The sequence below is a fragment of the Pongo pygmaeus genome, chromosome 6, assembly GCF_028885625.2.
Source record: "Pongo pygmaeus isolate AG05252 chromosome 6, NHGRI_mPonPyg2-v2.0_pri, whole genome shotgun sequence".
NCBI classification, from domain to species: Eukaryota; Metazoa; Chordata; class Mammalia; order Primates; family Hominidae; genus Pongo; species Pongo pygmaeus.
Window position 1 is genome coordinate 22924796 of NC_072379.2, and position 10239 is coordinate 22935034.

Genomic DNA, 10239 nt, shown 5'->3' on the forward strand with positions numbered 1-10239 from the left:
ATAAGATGGATAGCAAGAGAAGATAATAGTAGTTAATTCAAGACAGAAGGCTACCGACAGTGAAATAAAATATTTGTTCAAAATCTATTACACATGACTGTATCTCTGCCATGTGAAAAATTCATGTATTCATTCACTCACTCACTCATCCACTTATTCACTCAACACACGTGCATGGCACGGCTGGGGCAAGGCGGTGACGGTGTGAGTGTGATACACAGTCATGGGTCTTATAAACACAGACTAATGGAGGCGTAGACAAGCAAATAAATAACCAAGTGCCGTGATCAGAATGAGGTGCTTAAAAGGGCCTGCCCTTTGCAGCCGACACATCGCAATTAGAATTTTAGCCTAGGAAACTCACTGACTGTATGACTGGACTTAAACTTTCTGAGGCTTAAATCTATCGTTTATAATATGTGGATAAAAACATCTCTCTCTGGCCAGGTGTGGTGGCTCACACCTGTAATCTCAGCACTTTGGGATGCCCCCTAGTTTGGGTAGTTCCTTTCTCCTCAGTTTGGAGGCTGAGGCAGGAGGATCCCTTGCAGTTGGGAGTTCAAGACCAGCCTGGGTGACATAGGGAGACCCCATCTCTACAAAAAATTTTTTAAAAATTAACCAGCCATGGTGGCACATGCCTATAGTCCCAGCTACTCAAGAGGCCAAGACAGGAGGATTGCTTGATCCCAAGAGTTTGAGGCTGCATTGAGCTATGATCATGCTACTGCACTCCAGCCTGGGTGACAGAGTAAGACCCTCTCTCAAAAAAATAAAATCTCTATAAGGAGTTTGTGTGAGGATCAAATACACAAAATAGCAACCTTAGAGCCTATATCCAACAGGCATTAAATAGGTAATTAAAAACAAAGGCACATCCAAAGTACGATGATAAGTCCAAAGAAAATAAAAACTGAAAACACTTAAAAAAAGAGTCATCACAATAGAGTGGATATTTGAATTGGGTTTTGGGGGAAATGTAGGAGTTCTCCTGGTAAACAAAGCAGAGAGACAATTCCAGGCAGGCAGATGAACACACACAAAGCCTGAGAAGAATGAAACTGCCAACAATTTGGGTTAATACTTTAAGACAGGCCTGTGGTAAAGGTGGAAGGTCACCAAGGAAGTTTGATTTGCTGTCATGAGGCTTCACATGACGTCAAGGTCAGTGAAATGTCCCTCTAAGTTGAGCAAGCCTATAAACTTGATATTGTCAATGCACTCTGAGGGGAATTGATCTTCAGAAAGACTCACAGTAACCCAACTCTAAATAGACCGATGTGTAACCAGAAAGCCTGTGTTACCTTTCTTCAGATCCCTATAAATATAGGGTACTTATAGAGCTGGGTGTGGTGGCTCACGCCTGTAATCCCAGCACTTTGGGAGGCCAAGGTGGGTGGATCATGAGGTCAGGAGATCAAGACCATCCTGGCAAACACGGTGAAACCCTGTCTCTATTAAAAATACAAAAAATTAGCCGGGCGTGGTGGTACTCGCCTGTAGTCCCAACTATGTGGGAGGCTGAGGCAGGAGAATCACTTGAACCTGGGAGGCAGAGGTTGCAATGAGCCTAGATCATGCCACTGCACCCCAGCCTGGGTGACAGACTGAGACTGCATCTCAAAAAAAAAAAAAAAAATATATATATATATATATATATATATGCACATATATATACAGTAGCACATATACAGTAGCACATCAGCACCTTTTCCCCCTGTACGTAGGTGCACGGAAGATGGCTTCTCAGTTAAGACAGATTGAGGTACATTGCCTTATAAGAAGAGCGAAAGGGCTGTAGTGCTTTCTCTCTGTCTTCTGCTGAGAGATACCACCAGACGAAAGATGCGTCTCCAAATCTTTGCCACACTGACCAACAACTGCCCCTTCTAGTTAAAAAAAGATTTGATATTTTTGAGATTGTTAACTCATTCACTTAGATCATGGTTAATCTTGCTCCTGTCTAGGAGACAGTCAGTACCCCAGCAATGACAGTGTCTTCTTGCTCTGATCCTTTAGGTAACTTGCCTCTCACCGTATCTATACTTCCTAGAACTGTGCCTCTCTACAATCCGCACACAGCAAATATCTTTTAAAGAATGAATGAAAGGTTCATGACTGTAATCCTCGCATTTTGGGAGGCTGAGGTGGGAGGATCGTTTGAGCCCAGGAGTTTGAGACCAGCCTGGGCAATGTAGTGAGACCCTGTCTCTACAAAAAAAAGTTTTTTTTTTTGGAGTCTTGCTCTGTCACCCAGGCTGGAGTGCAGTGGCGTGATCTCGGCTCACTGCAGCCTCTGCCTCCTGGGTTCAAACAATTCCCCTGAATGAGCCAAGCATGGTGGCTCATGCCTGTAGTCCCAGCTACTGAGGAGGCTGAGGTGAGAGGATTGCCTTGAGCCCAGGAGTTAAGAGGCTGCAGTGAGCCATGATCACGCCACTGTGTTCCAGCCTGGGCAACAGAGCAAGACCCTGTCTCATTAAAAAAAAAAAAGACATAGAATGAATGAGAGATACTGAAGAAGATATACAGAGGACAAATAAGCACATGAAAAGATACTCAATATCGTTAGCCATTAGGGAGATGTAAATTAGAACGGCAGTGAAATATTCCACACCTATCAGAATGGCTAAAATTAAAAAAAATAGTAATAACAAATGCTATTGATAATGTGAGGAAACCAGATCATTTATACACTGCTGGTGAGGATGTAAGTTGGAAAAATAGTTTGGCAGTTTTCTGAAACAAGCCAATAGAAAAGAAAGTTGGAGGTAAGTGGATGTGGCTATTAAAAAAGCAACCAGAAAGATGCTTGTGGTGATGGAAATGTTTTATATCTTGGTCGTATCAATATCAATATTCTGATTTTGTTAATGTATTTTTGCAAGCAATTTCTATTGGAATAACGGGGTAAAAGTTATATGGAATCTCTGATTTATTCTCTATAACTGCATACAAATCTACAATTATCTCAAAAATTAATACATAAATTATTGGGTCTGCAATATTCTTATTTCATACCTAGCTTTCAGAAGGCTGTCTTTTGGCCAACTAAGGTGATTTCACTTCTGCCCCCTTTTCTCAGTGTTCCTGCTGCAGCCTTGTTGACCTAGAATCTAGAGAGAGTGCGAGGCTGGTGGGAGACTTGGGGGAGGGAGAAGGTTAGGGTCTAAAGAGTCTTGTATTTTAAGCCAAGGAATAATAGTCAGAAACCTCAGTGAGGTTTTCCTCTTCTCCACTGAGACAACTATCGTTTCTTCTGCCTTAATTAAGTAATTTGAGCCTCTATGATAGTTAATTCCCAAATCTCAGAGGTTAAACACACTGGCTGATCTCTCACTCAGAGCCCCGGGTTGGTATTTGCTGGTTGGCCTTTCACGTGTGGTGATTCAGGAATTGAAGCTACTTGCATCTACTTCTCTGCCACCCTTGAGAGCAGAGGTTCTCTATTTGTGGTCCTGAGTCCAGTTGCATCAGGACCACCTGGGAATTTGGAAGAAATGCAAAGAGAGACAGAAAGAAAGAGAGAAAGAGAAATGAGAGAGATAAAGAGAAATGGAGGTGTTGGCCTCCAGGACAGGAAAACCCCCAATATGGAGTCTTACAAACATTCATCTACTAGTGCTTCTCTGCCATGGGCCCACCCATCCACATGAGGACTCAAGGGGACCTCAAGCCCTTCCTCCTGCTTTTGGTGCACAATGCCTGGTGCACTTCTCAAGTCCTTGCTAACAGTGGTCTCAAACATTTCCCCCACAGCAAACTCACCACAACTGGCACATCCCAAGGAGATTTCACAGATAGGACCACCGTGTCTGCCACCGGCATCCTTTCTCCATCAAGCAATGACTCCAAGTTCTTAAGAAATGGGACATCTCTTAAGGTAATGGTAAAAATTCCTTTCCAGCCTTTAACTTTAGGAAGTTTTTTGACTTCCTTGGTTTAATGAATGTGTATGAAAATCTGGTCCTCCAAATCTGTGCATCCTCCCAAAAATAGTAATTCCGATCATGGCGTGTTTTCACAGTGTCGTACCTTTGACACGGGTGCTATTTTGAGCCTCATTAATTCCTTTAGTAACACAGCATTCAACAGTTAGGTGGTACCTGTGGCACCCACCACCAGGTCTAGCACAAAATAAGCCCTGGAGAGAGAATTTCTTGGCTGACAAAATGAAATAAGGTGTGGTGTTCTCTTGGCTCTGCAATTACTGCGATGCAATTCTGACGCTGGGCACTTGGAGTTAACATCAGACTCCACAGGTTTAAGGGCACAGTTTCCAGCAAGACCATCCTCATTTCAGAGACCATTTCAGGGGTCACCAAGCCACATGCACTTCTGACCAACTGGCCCCCAATCTGGGAGGGAAAGGGGTTTCATGACCCTCCTTAGGATCAATAAGTTGCTAAAATGACTCAGAATTCAGGTAAGTTCTATACTTTTTATTACAGTTTTATTATAAAGAGTACAAATCAGGACCCACCAAATGAAGAGACATATAGGGCAAGGCCTCAGGGGAGGGTCCCAAATGCACAGGTTCCAGGCTCTGTCCCCATAGAATCTGGCACACCTCTATGTTCACCAACCAGGACGCTCCCTCAAGCCTCAGTGTCCAGAATTTTTATTGGGGTTTCATCATAGATGTTATTCAGTGAATCGTTGGCCATGTGACTGAACTCAGTCTCCAGCCTCCCACCCTACCCCACCCCACAGGTTGGGCTGATATCCCCTGGCTCAAAGCTCCAACCCTGTAATCACATGGTTGGAATTTCTGGCATGGCCAGCTCCCATCCCAAGTCACCTCATTAACATAAACTCAGGCGGGAGCAGAGTGTGTGAATAACACACACTCCTATCACTCGGGAAGTTCCAAGGATTTAGAAGCTCCCTTTCAGAAACCAGGGAAATTCTTCATTCTAGAATAAATTTTTTATTTTATTCTATTTTATTTATTTATTTATTTATTTTTGAGATGGAGTCCTGCTCTGTCCTCCAGGCTATAGTGCAGTGGCGTGATCTCAGCTCACTGCAAGCTCCGCCTCCCAGGTTCATGCCATTCTTCTGCCTCAGCCTCCCAAGTAGCTGGGACTACATGTGCCCGCCACCACGCCTGGCCTATTTTTTTGTATTTTTAGTAGACATGGGATTTCATCATGTTAGCCAGGATGGTCTTGATCTCCTGACCTCATGATCCGCCCGCCTCTGCCTCCCAAAGTGCTGGGATTACAGGCCTGAGCCACCACGCCCGGCCCATTCTAGAACAAATTTTTAATTATATAACAGCTCAGATCTTGCATGATTATTTTATTTTATTGAGTTGGGGTCTTGCTCTGTTGCCCAGGCTGGAATACAATGGTGTGATTATGGCTTACTGCAGCCTCAACCTCCCAGGCTAAAGCCATCCTCCCCCCTCAGCCTCCTGCATAGCTGGGACTACAGATGCAAGCTGCCATGCCCGGACTGGCTAATTTTTTTTTTTCTTTTTTTTTTTTTGGTAGCGATGGGGTCTCACTATGTTGCTCAGGCTGGTCTCTAACTCCTGGGCTCAAACGATCCTCCTGCCTTGCCCTCCCAAAATGCTGAGATTATAGGTGTGAGCCACTGCACCTAGCTTTGGGTTAATAAGTGGTTCAACTGAACACAACAGCTGAGTTCCAAAATTTTGATGGTCAATCCCTAAATATAATCCAAATTAATCCCATGAGACCCTGTTCCAATGTGGCATCACCTTCAAAGAAATATACCCATTAAATAAAAACCACCAATTGATATCTGATAAATGAATGTTTATGGCTCTCAATTAAGATGACACATTAGACCAGGTGCAGTGGCTTACACCTGTAATCCCAGCACTTTGGGAGGCCGAGCCAGGTGGATCACCTGTGGTCAGGAGTTCGAGACCAGCCTGGCCAACATGGTGAAACCCTGTCTCTACTAAAAATACCAAAAATTAGCCGGGTGTAATAGTGGGCGCCTGTAATCCCAGCTACTCAGGAGACTGAGACAGGAGAATCACTTGAAACTGGGAGGTGGAGGTTGCAGTGAGCCAAGATCACGCCATTGCATGCCAGCCTGGGCAACAAGAGCAAAACTCCATCGCAAGAAAAAAAAAAAAAGATTATACGTTAGTGCTTCTTGTAGGTCTTTGTCCTTTGACATTTTGAATTCCTCATCTTGACAACTGCCCAGATTCTTCACTTCACCCCTTCCACCCACATCCACCAAGAATTCTGCCCTAACCCAGGCCCCAGGCATGCTCACTGTTTCGTTCTCTCTCCCAGGAAGCTGAGCTACTAAAGACTGTGCCTCCAACTCACAGATGAAAAGAAGAGACCAGGCCAGGCATGGTGGCTCACACCTGTAATCCCATATCTTTAGGAAGCCAAGGTTGGAGGATGCCTTGAGGCCAGCAGTTCGAGACCAGGCTGGGCAACATTAGGGAGACCTTGTCTCTACAAAAAAAATTTTTTTTTTTAATTAGCCAGGCCTGTGGTTCCAGCTGTTCAGGAGGCTGAGGTGGGAGGATCTCTTGAGCCCTGGAGGTCGAGGCTGTAGTGAGCTATGATTGTGCCACTGCACTCCAGCATGGGGGACAGAGCAAGACCCTGTCAAAAAAAAAAAAGAGAGAGAGAAAGAAAGAGAAAAGAGACTTCCTAACTTCCTAAGTCTAAGCTGGATTTTATTTTGTTTTTTCTGTTTCTTTTTCTTTTTTTTTTTTCTTTTTTTTTTTTTTGAGACAGAGTCTAGCTCTGTTGCCCAGGCTGGAATGCAGTGGTGCAATCTCAGCTCACTGCAACTTCTATCTTCCAGATTCAAGGAACTCTCCTGTCTTAGCCTCCTGAGCAGCTGGGATTATAGGCATGTGCTGCCATGCTTGGCTGATTTTGTATTTTTAGTAGAGACAGGGTTTCACCGTGTTAGCCAGGCTGGTCTCAAACTCCTGACCTCAGGTGATCCACCTGCCTCAGCCTCCCCAAATGCTGGAATTAACAGACGTGAGCCACTGCACCTGACCTAACCTGGGTTTTAGAAGACATTTGTTCCTGTCTCTTCTGACACCCTCCCACCTGGTTGGTAATGGTAATCCATGCTTGCACAGTGATGTGAAAGTCAAAGTGAGCAGACAGATATCTCATTTAATGTGAGCTTTACATGCCCCTGAATGGTCCATAAAGCATATGCCTCTCTCTTCCGCCATTACAGAGGGAAAGTATTGTAGCTCAATCACAGGGACTTGCCTGAAGTCCCACAGCAGAGAGATGTCAGAGCCAGACTCTCGCCTGGATCTTCTGGTCCTGAGACCAGGACATTTCCAGAAGACCAGATTGAGAAGTCATGTGTAAAACTCTGCTCTGGAAGGATCCTCAATTCTTCAAGCCACGATGCAACCACATTTATTCTTCTCCGTGGACATTCTGGATTTTTTTTAGTATAAATCGGAAAGTTTCAACCGGGGGGTGCTCCTGATGAGCACTCAACTAATGAGAACAAGACACCCACTACTCCCCCACCCACCCATTCCCTGAGCCCTCTGCATCCTGGGGGTAATTAGTGTGAATTCCAGTTTCTAGCCAATTCTGTTTTCCAAATTTCTTTTTTTTGGCGGGGGGGTGGGGAACGGAGTTTTAATTCTTGTTGCCCAGGCTGGAGTGCAGTGGCGCTATCTCGGCTAATGGCAACCTCCGCCTCCCAGGTTCAAGCAATTCTCCTGTCTCAGCCTCCCAAGTAGCTGGGATTACAGGTGTATGCCACCACACCTGGCTAATTTTTGAGTTTTTAGTAGAGACAGGGTTTCACCATCTTGGCCAGTCTGGTCTCCAACTCCTGACTCAGGTGATCCGCCCGCCTCAGCCTCCCAAAGTACTGGGATTACAGGCATGAGCCACCACGCCTGGCCTTCTCATGTACCTTCTTAAAAAGTTCTTTAGTTGACCAGGCGCGGTGGCTCTTGCCTATAATCCCAGCACTTTGGGAGGCCGAGGCAGGTGGATCACGAGGTCAGGAGATCCAGACATCCTGGCTGACACAGTGAAACCCCGTCTCTGCTAAAAAAAATACAAAAAAAATTAGCCGGGTGTGATGGCGGGCACCTGTAGTCCCAGCTACTCCGGAGGCTGAGGGAGGAGAATGGCGTGAACCCGGGAGGCGGAGCTCACAGTGAGCCGAGATCGCGCCACTGTACTCCATCCTGGGAGACAGAGTGAGACTCTGTCCCCCCACCTCTCCCCCCAAAAAAAAAAGTTCTTTAGTGGCCCGGTGCAGTGGCTCATGCTTGTAATCCCAGCACTTTGGGAGGCTGAAGCAGGTGGATCACCTGAGTCAGGATTTCAAGACCAGCCTGGCCAACATGGTGAAACCCCATCTCTACTAAAAATACAAAAATTAGCCGGGCATGGTGGCGGGTGCCTGTAATCAGCTACTCAGGAGGCTGAGGCAAGAGAATTGCTTGAACCTGGGAGGGGGAGGTTGCAGTGAGCCGAGGTCTCATGACTGCACTCCAGCCTGGGTGACAGAGCAAGACTCTGTCTCAAAAAAAAAAAAAAAAAAAAAGCAAAAAAAAACAGGCACACACACACATGAACACATGACATGCATAAGAAACAAGCCCGGCCGGGTGCAGTGGCTCAGTTGTGTAATCCCAGCACTTTAGGAGGCTGAGGTGGGCAGATCACCTGAGGTCAGGAGTTCAAGACCAGCCTGGCTAACACAGTGAAACCCTGTCTCTACTAAAAATACAAAAATTAGCCAGATGTGGTGGCACACACCTGTAGTCTCAGCTACTCAGGATGCTGAGGGAGGAGAATTGCTTGAAACCAGGTGAGGGAGGTTACAGTGAGCTAAGATTGCGGCACTGTACTACACTCCAGCCTGGGTGACAGAGCAAGATTCTGTCTCGAAAAAAAAAAAAAGAAAAGAAACATGTTCTTAGTATTCCTTGAGCCATAAATTGGGTGTGTGGCCAGGTACGGTTGCTCACGCCTGTAGTCCTAGCACTTTCGGAGGCTGAGGAGCATGGATCATTTTAGGCCAAAAGTTTGAGACCACCTTGGGCAACGTGGCAAAACACCGTCTCTACTAAAAATGCAAAAAATTAGCCAGGCATCCCGGTGCATGCCTGTGGTCCCAACTGCTCAGGAGGCTGAAGTGGGAGAATCACTTGAGCTAGGGAGGCAGAGGTTGCAATGAGCTGAGATTGCACCATTGCACTCCAGCCTGGGTGACAGAGTGAGGCCCTAACTCAAAATAAAAAAAGTGTGTGTGTGTCCGTGTGAATAATATGTGTGTGTAAAAATGTGTGTGTGTGGGGAATGAGGTTGGTAAAATACATAGGCATAGGAGCCAGATCATGAAGGGCATAAATTGTGTAATAAAGACATTATGTTAATTGGCCGGGTGTGGTGACTCTGGTAGGGTGCGGTGGCTCACTCCTGTAATCCCAGCTCTTTGGAAGGCCGAGGCAGGCAGATCACTTGAGGTCAGGAGTTCAAGACCAGCCTGGCCAACATGGTGAAACCCCATCTCTACTAAAAATACAAAAATTAGCTGGGTGTGGTGGCAGGAGCCTGTAATCCCAGCTACTCAGGAGGCTGAGGCAGGAGAATCGCTTAAACCTGGGAGGCAGAGGTTACAGTGAGTCAAGATTATGCCACTGCACTCTAGCTGGGTGACAGCGAGACTCCTTCTCAAAAAAAAAAAAAAAAAAAGATTTAATAGACACTGAAATTTGAATTTCATTTTTATTTATTATTATTATTACTTTTGAGACAGGCTCTCACTCTGTCACCCAGGCTGGAGTGCAGTGTCATGGTTGTAGCTCACTGCAGCCTCAAACTCCTGTGCTCAGGCAATCTTTCTCCCTCAGCCTCCTGAGTAGCTAGGTCTGTAGGCGTGCACCACCACACCTGGCTAATTTAAAAAATACTTTTGTAGAGATGGGATCTTGCTATGTTGCCCAGATTGGTGTTGAACTCCTGGCTTCAAGTAATCCTCCTGCCTCAGCTTCCCAAAGTGCTAGGATGACAGGCGTGAGCCACTGCAGCCAGCCTGAAATTTGAATTTCATTAATTTTGACATGTCAACAAATATTATTCTTCTAATTATTTTTTTCCAACTGTTTAAAATGTAAAAATCAGCTGAGCATGGTGGCTCACACCTGTAGTCCCAGCTACTCGAGAGGTCAAGATGGAAGGATCGCTTGAGTCCAGGAGTTTGAGGCTGCAGTGAGCTATGATGGCAACA

General features: G+C 45.6%; 1 pseudogene; it reads left to right on the forward strand.

Annotated features, from left to right (window-relative positions):
* LOC129040877 (beta-glucuronidase-like) overlaps positions 1-3874 on the forward strand; it is a 49081-nt pseudogene extending 45207 nt beyond the window's left edge.
* Positions 3875-10239: the final 6365 nt, after the last annotated feature.